The sequence below is a fragment of the Theropithecus gelada genome, chromosome 11, assembly GCF_003255815.1.
Source record: "Theropithecus gelada isolate Dixy chromosome 11, Tgel_1.0, whole genome shotgun sequence".
Taxonomy (NCBI): Eukaryota; Metazoa; Chordata; class Mammalia; order Primates; family Cercopithecidae; genus Theropithecus; species Theropithecus gelada.
Window position 1 is genome coordinate 59,209,799 of NC_037679.1, and position 12,752 is coordinate 59,222,550.

Below are 12,752 nucleotides of genomic sequence, written 5' to 3' on the forward strand. Positions count from 1 at the left end.
GTGCGGCCCGCGGTGAGGCCGGAGTTGGGCGGCGGGCTGGCGGGGAGGGGCCGGGCCGGCTGAGGCGGGGCTTCGGCCCTGAGATTCTCTTCGTTCTCGTGGGCGGGGACCCTCCCTCCTCCACTCTCCTTGGAAGAGCGTTAACCGTGTGAGGACTGGAGTTCCCCGGGCCGAGTCGGCTCCTCCTCGGCCCGGCGGGCCCCGGCGACACGCGTCGGGTCTGTCACGACGCCTGAGGAAAATCCTCCATGATAGGGATGGGGAGGCTGGTGACACTGGGGAGGGGCCCTTTGGCCACCGCTTCCATCCGAGTCTAGGCAACTTGACCGGCATTTCGCCCTTCCGCTTTACCTCCCCGAGAGAGCCTGAGATCTGCCCTTGGTTAGAAAGAAGAGGCTCATTTCGTCCTAGTTTCTGTGGCACTGGCCACCGAGCAGTTTGTGACTGTTCCAGTTTTTCTAGAGTCTTTAATCAGCCCATATTTTAGTTGGGCTTTGGAGATCTGCTGACTTGTAAGAATACCAGGAAAAAGGCTCTCATTGAAAATTTCTCCACATCCACACTCGAAAAATATAAATGGGCATGGATTAGAGATCCACTTTAATTTGCATATATCATCAGCAATTCATTGTGCATGGTTGGCATGACTTAGATGCTCTCCTTGGCCGTCGTGGAGAACGCGCGTTTATTTTCTATTAAAACTTCCTGTTACACCTTGTGCTTTGCATTGTCCTTGAAACAGACTTCATAAATGTTCACTTGTTGATAATCGATTGGTAGGAAGAGGACTTAATAGGCACTGTGCTTACAACAACCCAGTGAACTGGATATTATTATATCCATTTTAGAAATGAGGATATAGGGCTCAAATGGTTAATTAAATTTCTCAAGATGCCACATGGAGTAAGTGGCTGACTAAGAACTAGACCCCAGAACAGTCTCACTCCAGACACCAAGTGCTTCCCAATGTACGTTCCTGCCGCCCATGGAAAAGCAAAATGCACAGACAATAATTATTGCATACATTTGATGAGTAGTTACTATGTACCAGACACTATGCAAAGTGCTTTCCATGTTTCATTAACCCTTGCAACAATCGCATGAGATAGGACCATTTTCATCCCTATTTTGGAGATGAGGAAACTGATTACCCGCAAGATAATAGGGATAGAAAGTAACTGAGCCAAGGCTCAAATCCGGCACTGTCTGCTGTAGGCAAAGATTTTAAATAAATAACTGCGGGAAACTTAAAAATTTAGAGATAAATAACAAGAGTATATTAAAACATTTTTATGGAATTCATTGTGTTCTAAGATTTCATTTGAATGATTCAAAGTATTAGGTAAATTATGGCTATTTACTGGAGGTTTCCTGAAGTATGTAGATTTTGGCTAGTGTCGATTTTTAATTCATTTTCGTTTTGTTTTCTGTGTTAGAATCTTTTTTTATAAGATAATCTATGTTATAATAATATGATCCCTGACATAATGGAACTAGCAGACCAATGAAAGAAACAAGAGATAAGGAGCCATCACATTCATTTTGAAAATGGCATAGGGAAATCCTTCTTCCTTTTTCCTAATGTTGCCACCTAAGCAAAACACACCTTTCCCAGAATATACTGTAAGTATTCAATTGGTCAGAGCTGAAAATCACCCACAGTTTTCACAAGCAACATTTAATCATGGATGAGTTGGTGACTGCAGGCCCCGAGTGGTCTTATCGAAATCATGCAAACACCACCCCCAATGGAAAAACCATTAGTAATGATTTACTCTAAGAATCAATTCCATAGTTCAGGCGTTCTACTGACATATGATAATCAAATCCAGTTTTTCAGCTTCAAACTCTGGTTTCAGTGACTTCATAACTTTTTTTTTCTTTAGACATTGCAGTGACTGCACCTTATAGCTTTTTGTTGAAGAGGATAAAGGCTTTGGCTACATGGGGACTAACATGCAAATTAAAAGTGAAAACTCTTTTAAAAATCTACAGAGGCCAAAATAAATATCCAGATCTTTTAAACATCCAGATTTAATCAAGATGTTTAGCATCTGTGAATAATGAAAAGAGCGATAGAATCTTGGGAACAAATTAGACAATCACTACCTCAGTGTGTGCATAAGTAAAATGAAGAAGTTATGTCGGATGCCTTCCGCTGGCCTTGCCAGCTGTAATATTCTATGCCTATGATGAAACGTAGTCTTAGTCCATTAAGGCATTTGCATCACTGAAGCTAGAAATTAAGTATGGAGATAGATTTGAGATTTCAATTCTGTTTTTATTTGATTTGATTTTTTGAGACAGAGGAGACAGAGTCTGACTCTGATGTCCAGGCTGGAATGCAGTGGCATGATCTTGGCTCACTGCTCCTGGGTTCAAGTGATTCTCGAGTCTCAGCCTCCCGAGTAGCTGGGATTACAGGCACCCACCACCATGCCCGGCTAATTTTTGTATTTTTAGTAGAGACAGGATTTCACCATGTTGGCCAGGCTGGTCTCAAACTCCTGGCCTCAAGTGATCCACCCGCCTCAGCCACCCTCTATTTTGTTTTTAATTATAAAATAAATATATATTTTTTCAGGTTTTAAAATCTATCTTTGCTATTCTCAAAGGACAGTATTAATAATAGCAAATGTAGGCTGGGCGCGGTGACTCACACCTATAAGACCAGCACTTTGGGAGGCTAATGCAGGCGGATCACAAGGTCAGGAGATCAAGACCATCCTGGCTAACACGGTGAAACCCTGTCTCTACTAAAAATACAGAAAATTAGCCAGGCGTGGTGGCGGGTGCCTGTAGTCCCAGCTACTCGGGAGGCTGAGGCAGGAGAATGGCGTGAACCCAGGAGGCAGAGCTTGCAGTGAGTGGAGATCATGCCACTGCAGTCCAGCCTGGGCGACAGAGCAAGACACCATCTCAAAAAAAAACTAAAGTAAGGCCGGGCGTGGTGGCTCATGCCTGTAATACCAGCACTTTGGGAGGCTGATACGGGTGGATCACAAGGTCAGGAGATCAAGATCATCCTGGCTAACAGGGTGAAACCCCGTCTTTACTAAAAATACAGAAAATTAGCCAGGCGTGGTGGCGGGTGCCTGTAGTCCCAGCTACTTGGGAGGCTGAGGCAGGAGAATGGCATGAACCGGAGAGGCGGAGCTTGCAGTGAGCCAAGATCGTGCCACTGCGCTCCAGCCTGGGCGACAGAGCGAGACGCCGTCTCAAAAATAAATAAATAAATAAAATAAAATAAATAAAATAATAGTAGTAAATGTGTATTTTGTACCAGGAATGATACTAGATTCTTTACTTTCTCTCATTTTATTTAATTTTGATATAACACTATAAGGTATTATAAGTCCCGTAGAATGTCTGAATCCCTTATATTTCAAATTCTGATATAAATCTACTTCTGGATACATTTTGGCAAGAATTATTGTTCTAATATACACATATTGCAAGTCACTCTTCTAAGGTTGATTAATAGAAGAGACTAGGGGTTGAGATTAGAAGGGGGAAGTAAAGCAAAGACTAGTTTTTGTATAGAAGTGTTTGCACACACAAAAAAAAGTCTTTGGAAACATAAAAGAAATTGAAGGACCATAAATCCAGATCAATCTTAGAATTACATACTAAGGTCTGTTTTCAGTGAAGAAGAGGAAAAGATAATGTCTTATAACATGAAGTTATCAACAGAGCTGAAATAAGCAGATAAACCTGTGATTTATGAAGTAGATTTAGAAGATATTTACTTTCTCCATCTCAAGTTCTGAAGTTACTCTGCATCACTAGGACTATGAAGTCAACAGCTTCATGTTACAGAATATGAAGATACCTTCTGGATAGAAGAGCAGGTTCTTGCTTCCTGCATGACATTAAAGTTCTCCACATGGCCACTTGGCACAAACTCTGTCCCTCATCATCTTCCTGAGGGAACCCAAACACCAAGTGTATTATATTTAAAATTTTTCTGAAAATTCATGGCCATGAATGTTGAAGGCCACAGAACACCAATCACCCATCTCCTCCAAGTTATAATTAACTGAAAACAGACACAAGGAATCAAACGTGTATCTCATTAGCATATCATCTTTATTATGAGTCACGTAAGGGTCTAATATCCCACAAAATCCCTGCTAAAACTACACTAAAAATGAGACTAGGGCCTACCTCTCTGTGAATGTGCACCTTGGGACCTACCTGTGGGGAGAGGTAGATCTGCAAATCTAACTGTATATACCCAGCCAGACTAACGCCTATCTCACAAATAAAGTCAGAGGAATGGAGAGAATGATCGATTTCCAGGGCTGCCTTTGGAAAGCATGCTGAAACAGATTCTTACCCCAGAATGTCACCGTCTTGGGGCAGCAAGCAGAAAAAAGCCCACTGCCCTTCTTAGTGATCCATGAGACAGGCAAGAGAGAAAGAAAACCAGAGCTGAGCCTGTATCTTGTTTTGAAAGCAAGGTAGCCCCACCCACTGGTAAAGTGGTCCCAGTGGAGAGAAGTAGGGAAAGAAACCAGAAGTGTTCACTGTCTTGGAAAGAGGAGCAGAAGCCTCCTCTCCTCTAGGGAAAGTCAGTGACAAGGAATAAGAGTTCCCCCAGGACTGTCACACTACACAACATTCCATCACCATCCTGCTGATTGTACCATTAACTCTCTCTGAGCCACCCTGCCTATGTGCTACTACCTTTGAAAGTCTATGTGCCCCACAGGTGACCCTGCACCTGGCCAACTGAAAAATATAGTCTTGTATTCACTTCAAACTATTTTTCCCACCAAGAGAATCTACCCAAATTTCAGATAAATGATTTTTGACCATTTTCTTTTATTTCCCACTGAGGAAAATACCTAGCATCCTAACAAACCTATTACACAATCTCTCAGAGGGGCCGCTAAGAAGACACAAAAACACATTATCCACTTTGGCATCTTAACTGATCTCCCTGAAGGGTTAATCCCAATCTACCTACTTCTTACACTCCATCCTTTCCTTCTTCTGCACAGTGATACACAGACTTTTTTGGTAAAAGGCCAGAGATTAAATATTTTCATCTTTGTGGGCACACCGTCTCTGTTGTACTACTAAATTCTGCCATTGTAGTGTAAAAGTAGCCGTAGACAATACTGAAACAAATTAGTGTGGCTGTGATCCAATAAAATGTCATTTATAGATATTGAAATTTGAATTTGCAAAATTTTCATAGGTTACAAAATATTCTTCTTTTGACTTATTTTCCAACAATTTTTAGAAAGCAAAATCTATTCTTAGTTCACTGGCCATACAGACTGTGGGTGGGATTTGACCCATGAGCCATAAGCCTACAGATTGAAGAGTGACATATTCCAAAGCCCCTTTGGGGATACTGCTTTCTCCCTTGGTCTGATTATTTAGACATGGGGGCAGGGGGCAGAATCAAATTGTCCCCTTCAAGGCATCTCTTCTACCCCAGCCTCAGCAGACAGAGAACCTCCCCATCAGCAAATCCTCTCTAACTCTTCTACATCTCAAGAAAGACCCTTAGGCCAGGCGCGGTGGCTCACGCCTGTAATCCTAGCACTGAGGTCAGGAGTTTGAGACCAGCCTGGCCAACACAGTGAAACCCCATCTCTACTAAAAATACAAAAATTAGCTAGGCATGGTGGCATGCACCTGGAGTCCCAGCTACTTGGGAGGCCAAGGCAGGAAAATCACTTGAACCCGGGAGGCAGAGGTTGCAGTGAACCAAGATCACGGCACTGCACTCCTGCACTCCAGCCTGGGTGACAGAGCAAGACTCCATCCCAAAACAAAACAAAACAAAACAAAACAACAACAACAAAAAATACCTTTTTGGGGTCTCTATCATGGTCACTTTACTGAGATTTTTGTATTATATTGGCATGCCCTTCTTTACCGTGAACAGATTGGAGAAGGGGCCCCCGCTGAGCTGAAACTCAACCTATGAAGAGAGGGATGATAATGATTCCTGACATCAGACAAGGGGCCCCACAGGACTAAGACCCAGACCTCTTAGAAGGAAGTACCGGCTGCTTGGTACTAGTGTCTCTGAGGCAAAGCAACAAGGCTGGTTCTGCATATTAGAAAAACTGCAAACTGGATTCAACCACTGCTTCTGGAACAAACTGCCACTGCCAGGCTGAGGAAGTGCAGTCTCCCTCTCACATCTTTTATTGGTAGATCCTCACAGAGGACAAGGTGGCAAAGCAGTAATATGGTTTGCAGATTATTACAAAACAGTGTATGAGAATGGGCTTGAAGTTAAGAGACAGCAGTGCAATAAAAGGCATAATGCCCCCTTTAAAATCAGGTTAAACCAGCTTCACTTCTTGCTACCATCATCACTAAACTTCACAACCAGTGTTTTACTCACAACTTCTGAGAGTTCTTGATTTCCTATCTTCACTTCTAAGGCTCCTGGTCTTCTGTCTCCACTCCTACAACTCATGAACCTCTTGGATTCTGTCTTCTGCTCTGGCCCAGTAGAGAATTCTATCCAGTACTTGGTTCCATGAAAAACCCGATCATTTTCTAAAAATCTGAAGAGTGACACACTGAATAGGAAAAACTCAAACTGTTTCGCCTCTGCTCTCACGCCACAGCAATCAACACCAAAGACATCTGTGACCAAATGTGTGGAGATTTCCCTCCACAAATAAGCAAACAATCAGTTCTGGAGCAGACACGCACTGGGTGTCCTCTAATTCAATTCAATTCTGACACCATCTACCTAGAGATAGTGTCAGATCTCACAGGTTGAGGGCTCTGTCCCCAAGACTGCTCCCCTCTTCCAATGCCAGTCACAAGGTCCCGGTTGTTTTGTCTGTGTTTCTGCCCAACCTACTGACTACATATCAGGGACACCACCCCGCCTTGGGTTCAACTAATTTGGTAGAGCAGGTCAATTAATTGGCTGGAGTGGCTCACAGAACTCAAAGAAACAACTCCATTTTCCAGTTTATTATAAAACATACCACAAAGGATACAGATGAAGAGATGCATAGGGTGAGGTAAGAGGGAAGGGGAAAGGCACTTCCATGACCTCCCTCCCTGGGTGCATCACCACATGTTCTCACTTGTAGGTGGGAATTGAACAATGAGATCACTTGGACACAGGGCGGGGAACATCACACACTGTGGCCTGTCAGGGGGTGGGGGGCTGGGAGAGGGGGAGCATTAGGAGAAATACTTAATGTAAATGATGTAAATGATGAGTTGATGGGTGCAGCAAACCAACATGGCACATATATACCTATGTATCAAACCTGCATGTTGTGCACATACATGTACCCTAGAACTTAAAGGATAATAAAAAAAAAAAGTAGTGTGTATGGATAGTAAATGGAAATTAATTGTACAGTGCCCATGTAAGCATGGTGAAAAATGGTAGGAAATCAAAAGAAGCCAGGGTCAGAGATTGCCAGTCAAATGCCATTTTTAATCTTATTATGTTAGAGTCATACCTATTCTGAGTAAATCGCTACTATGTTATAGAAAAAAACATCAGAAAGTCCTTCAACATACTTTTTCTCCAATGACGCAAGTAGAAAACCATTGCAGAACCTCATTTTTATCAGGTGGCTGGTAAAATGAAATGCACAGAGGATATATTGTTGAAACAGAATTTTTACATTAATTAATGATATTTAGATGCAGTTTCTACTTTTCCACATAAAAGGAATCACTATTTCATTAGATGCTTCTCTTTTAAGTTAGAGTGCAATTTTCTCCCACTTTTCTGATGTTTGATATAAGGGCAAGTCGCCTTTTTTTTTTTTCCACTCAGTTTGTGAGCTGTAAAGTCATCTTATAATTGAATCCAAAAGGGAAATTACAAGAGAAAAGGCAGGATAGACACACTGGATTTAATGTTCCTTAATTCCTAATAGTTTATATGTTAACTCTACGATGCTGTTTTTCTCAACTCTTCTTCAGGGGTGTGTGCGTGTGTGTGTGTGTGTGTGTGTGTGTGTGTGTGTGTGTGTGTTGAGAGCAAGGAGAGACTAGATGGTGGCTGGGATATGTAAAGTCTGTTTTCACCAGTGGACTTTTTATTGAAAAATCAAATCATGGTCATGTAGATTGTCATTCTGTTGCTTACACTGAAGGAAAAAATCAGAGCTTCAGAAAACCATGGGAATATAGTAGCAGAATTAAGTAAATAAATTAAATAATGTTAGGGAATGTTGTTAAGAACTTAAATAACATATATTTATCCTCATTAAGAGATACTAAATATAATTGGTAATAAAATAATAATTTATTAGGTTTTTAACATTAAATGCTAAACCTCTTGCTAATTACATCTGAATAGCTCTAACACAAAGGGAGAAGATTTGTATGAGGACTGTGTTCTGGGATTTTTTTTTTAATAAAAGGAATACTGTACATAATATGGTTGAATTGGTATTGCTATAATCACCTCAAATTTTTTCATTGATTTATAAACTTTTCTGGTAATAAAAAATGCTCATTTTCAATTAAAAGTTTTTAAATTAAAAAGTTATCTAAGCTGGAACATTGTTTCCCAGAGTTCCCTTGCTTATATGATCCCAAGTTAAGATTGGCCACAAGAAACATTTGCACAAGATTTAGAAGGCAGAAATGAAGCTGCAGCCATGACCATCTGCAAGCATTGAAGGTGTCAGATACTGTTGCAGCTTGTGCACATTGTTACTAATCTGGTGGCTTACCTGGGTATGGGGCAGCAGCCAAGCCTGCAGAGCCTCCTTCTCTGGTAATATCTCCTCCTTGTGCTTCTCTGTTGCACCAGAATCATGTGCAGTTCCATGACTTAAGGAAGCAGCCCCTTCTGCAGGTCACCATGATGTCAAGGTTAGAGCAGGGAGAAATAGAGCAGCAGGTTCCAGTTTATCCTTATGACTTCCAATTTGTCTTATTGTCTCCCACCCATGTCGAGCTTTTTTTCCCAGCTCCCAGCCTTGACGACCTACGACTTCAGACCTTCAAACGTGGTGTGTATCTTCTTTATATGTATTGATGGATGAGGTCAGCTATTCTTTCTTCAAATAATCTACTTCCTTTCTCTCTCTCTCTTCCCCTTCTTGTGCTACCATAATGTGTATTTTGGTTTGCTTGATCATGTCCCATATGTTCCTTAGGCTCTATTCACATTTCTTCATTCTTTTTTCTTTTTGCTCCTCAGAGTTGGTAATTTCAAACAAACTGTCTTCCAGTTAGCTGATACTTTCTTGTGCCTGTTCAAGTCTACTGTTGAACCCCTCAAGTGAGTTTTTCAATTCAGCTATATTATTTTTCAGCACCAGAATTTGTTTGCTTTTCATATAATTTATCCCTTTGTTGATATTTGCATTTTGATCATGTATCATTTTTCTGATTTCCTTTAGTTATTTATCAGAGTTTTTGTGTATATTTAAGACAGTTGTTTCAAAGTCTTTGTTTAGTAAATTTAATATTTATGTTTCTTTGGGGACAGTTTCTAGGGATTAATTTCTTTCTTTGACTAGACCATGTTTTCTTATTTAATTGTATGCCTTATGATCTTTTGTCAAAAACTGAGCATTTGAAAAAAAGAGTTGGCCAGGTGCAGTGGCTCATGCCTGTAATCCCAGCATTTTGGGAGGCTGAGACGGGTGGATCACTTGGGGTCAGGAGTTCAAGTACAGTCTGGCCAACATGGTGAAACCCCATCTCTACTAAAAAATACAAAAATTAGCCAGGTATGGTAGCAGGCATCTGTAATCCCAGCTACTCGGGAGGCTGAGGCAGGAGAATCACTTAAACCTGGGAGGCAGAGGTTGTGGTGAGCTGAGATCGCACCACTGTACTCCAGCCTGGGCAAAAGAGGGAGACTCCAGCTCCAAAAAAAAAGAAAGAAAAGAAAGAAAAAAGGAAGGAAAGAAAAGAAAGAAAGAAAACAAAAGAAAAAAGAAGGAAGGAAAGAAAGAAAAAGAAAGAAAGAAAGAAAGAAAAGAAAGAAAGAAAGAAAGAAAGAAAGAAAGAAAGAAAGAAAGAAAGAAAGAAAGAAAGAAAGAAAGAAAGAAAGAAAGAAAGAAAGAAAGAAAAGAAGAGTCACCTCTCCTAGTCTTTACAAACCGGCTCAGTACAGGGAAGCCCTCATTTAAGGACTTCTCGGGCTTTTTCTTGGCATGCTGCTTCTGTGTGTGTGTGTGTGTGTCTGTGTGTGTGTACACGTGTGCTTTTTCCTGATTCCCTAGCATAAGTGTCTGCTTTTAAATGTCTTAATTTCCCTAAGAGTCTTATCCCTGCTTCTCCATTAGGCCTTAGCCATTCTATTGTATTTCTTTTTTTTCTTTTTCTTTCTTCTCTTTCCTTCTCTTCCCTTCCCTTCCCTCCCTCCCCGCGCCCCTCTCCCGCTCTTTTTTTTCTTTTCTTTTCCTTTCCTTTCTCTTTCCTTCTCTTTCCTTCTGTTTCCTTTCTTTCTTTTCCTTCCTTTCCTTTCCTTTCTTTCTTTTTTCTTTCTTTCTTTGTATTCTATTTCTTTTTTTTTCTTGTTTTTGTTTTTTTTTAATTATTATTATTCTACTTTAAGTTCTAGGGTACATGTGCCTAACGTGCAGGTTTGTTACATATGTATACTTGTGCCATGTTGGTGTGCTGCACCCATCAACTCGTGAGCACCCATCAAAATCAGTAATCTCTTGCCCTAGGCATTTGCAGCTCTGTAACCCCTTGTGGTTTCCATGAGCCATTCCTGCTGCTTCATGTGGCTTCCCTAACCTGGGATCTAAGCTGTGCCACTTTCTGCCATCTGATCTCTGAGTTAGGTAGTACAGAAACCCATTAGGCAGCCCCAAGACAGATTAGAACATAGCTAATAAGATCTACTCTACTATCTTAGGTTCACAGAAGAGAACCGGGGTTCATACCACTGTTTCTCCCTAACTGCACTGTTTCCCCCTAACAGTGGTTCTTATCACTGTTTCCTGGGCCATGTCAAGCCAGGAATAGGGTAAGGCAAAGGCAAGTGAAAAGCCATGACATTTTCTATCTTTTTAAATGTGACTTTTTCTTGATTAGGCATTCACTTGGTTGCTGCAGATCTTTGCCAGATTTCCAGGTTACCCATAGAGTTATTTTATCGAGTTTCTAGTTGTTTATTTATTGTTTCCATAAGGGAACAAGGGCTTGGAGCTTCTTAGTCCTTCATCTTGCTGACATCACTCCCTGTTCTCTATTATCATTTTGGTGATCCAAATTCATGCACGTTACACATTTAAAACTTGTCCCACCGATCTTGGATGTTCTATTCTTTTTTATTATCTTTTTTTTCTTTCTGCATTTTTGTTTGGGAAATTTCTATTGTGGTATTTCAAGTTCACTGATTCTTTTCTCAGCTGTGTTGAGACTACTGATAAGCCCATTAAAGGCATTCTTCATTTCTGTTGCAGTGTTTTTGATTTCTAGCATCTTTCTTTTTTACAAATCTTTCCTAGACTTTGTATCTCTTTGCTACCACTACCCATCTGTTTTTGCAAGCTGTCTGCTTCTTGTATTAGAGCCCTTTATATATTAAGTGCAATTATTTTTAATTCCTTTTCTGATCATTCTAAAATCTGTGTCATATCCGAATATGGTTAGACTGTTTAACCTCTTCATACTATTTCTTCTTGCCTATTACCTTGCCTTATATTTTGTTGTTGTTGTCATTGCCAAGGGTCATACATCATTGTTAGGGAGTAGAAACTGAGGTATATAGGCTGAGGTGAGGTTTCATGCTAATCTGACGAGGAATTGTGCTGTGTTTAATGTTTACTGGAGCTATAGGTGCCACAGGCCTCCTATTCCTGTGTGTCATCATTTTTTTTTTCCATTATTTAGGGTTTCCCTAAGATCTTTAAGGTCTTACACATAGTAGGTGCATTAAAGCTCTCTCAGTTATAACCCACTGATATTATACTGCAGCCCTGTTGGTATATTGTAAGTAGTAGGGGAAGGTGATCATTCCATAGTATTGTAATTAGTCTTTTAGTGGGCTATGACCTTCACAAGTGTTTCTTAGCTTCTTCCTCTTCTCTTATGTGAGACAGAAAAGCTCAAAGTATCTGGAGTTTAGAAAATGGCTTTCCCCCCAAGTGGGAAATGCTCTGGTAAATTCTTTTCTCTCAAAAAGTAAGCTTTTATTATAGAGAATGTTCTGGACTTATTTCAAAATAGTTACTTTTCCCTCCCCCACCACCAGAGATATGAATTTTTTCTCATCTTTTAACCATGAAAACTTGGTGTGAGGTTTCTAGAGTTAAAATCCACAAAAGTATAGTAGACTTTTAAGACAGCCGCCCCTAAGAGTTTCTCATTCTCACACTCAGCCTCCAGCAATTTATCAAAATTACCACTTAGTGTTCCTACCAGTTTATGGCTCCAGCAACTTCTGCTCCAAGTGAATTGATCTTGGCTCTGTTTCTCTGTATTTACCTGTCTTTCTAGATTAAGAAGTGGCAGCTTGGCCTGCAACCTCAATTCTCTGGTAGGTCTAAGAATAATCACTGATTTTTCAGTTTCTTCAGCTTTTTGTGTTTAAGGATGGAAGCAATGACTTCTAACTCCTTTACATGTCATAACTTCAGTTTGAAGAAGTTGTATATCTCTAGATGTTATTCACTTCCTCTACGTTTTTATTGGCACACATCTAACTCCCAGATTTTGGTTTCAAAACAGCATTCCCCAGCTGGGTGCAGTGGCTCATGCCTGTAATCCTAGCACGTTGGGAGACTGAGGTGGGTGGATCACATGAGGTCAGGAGTTCGAGA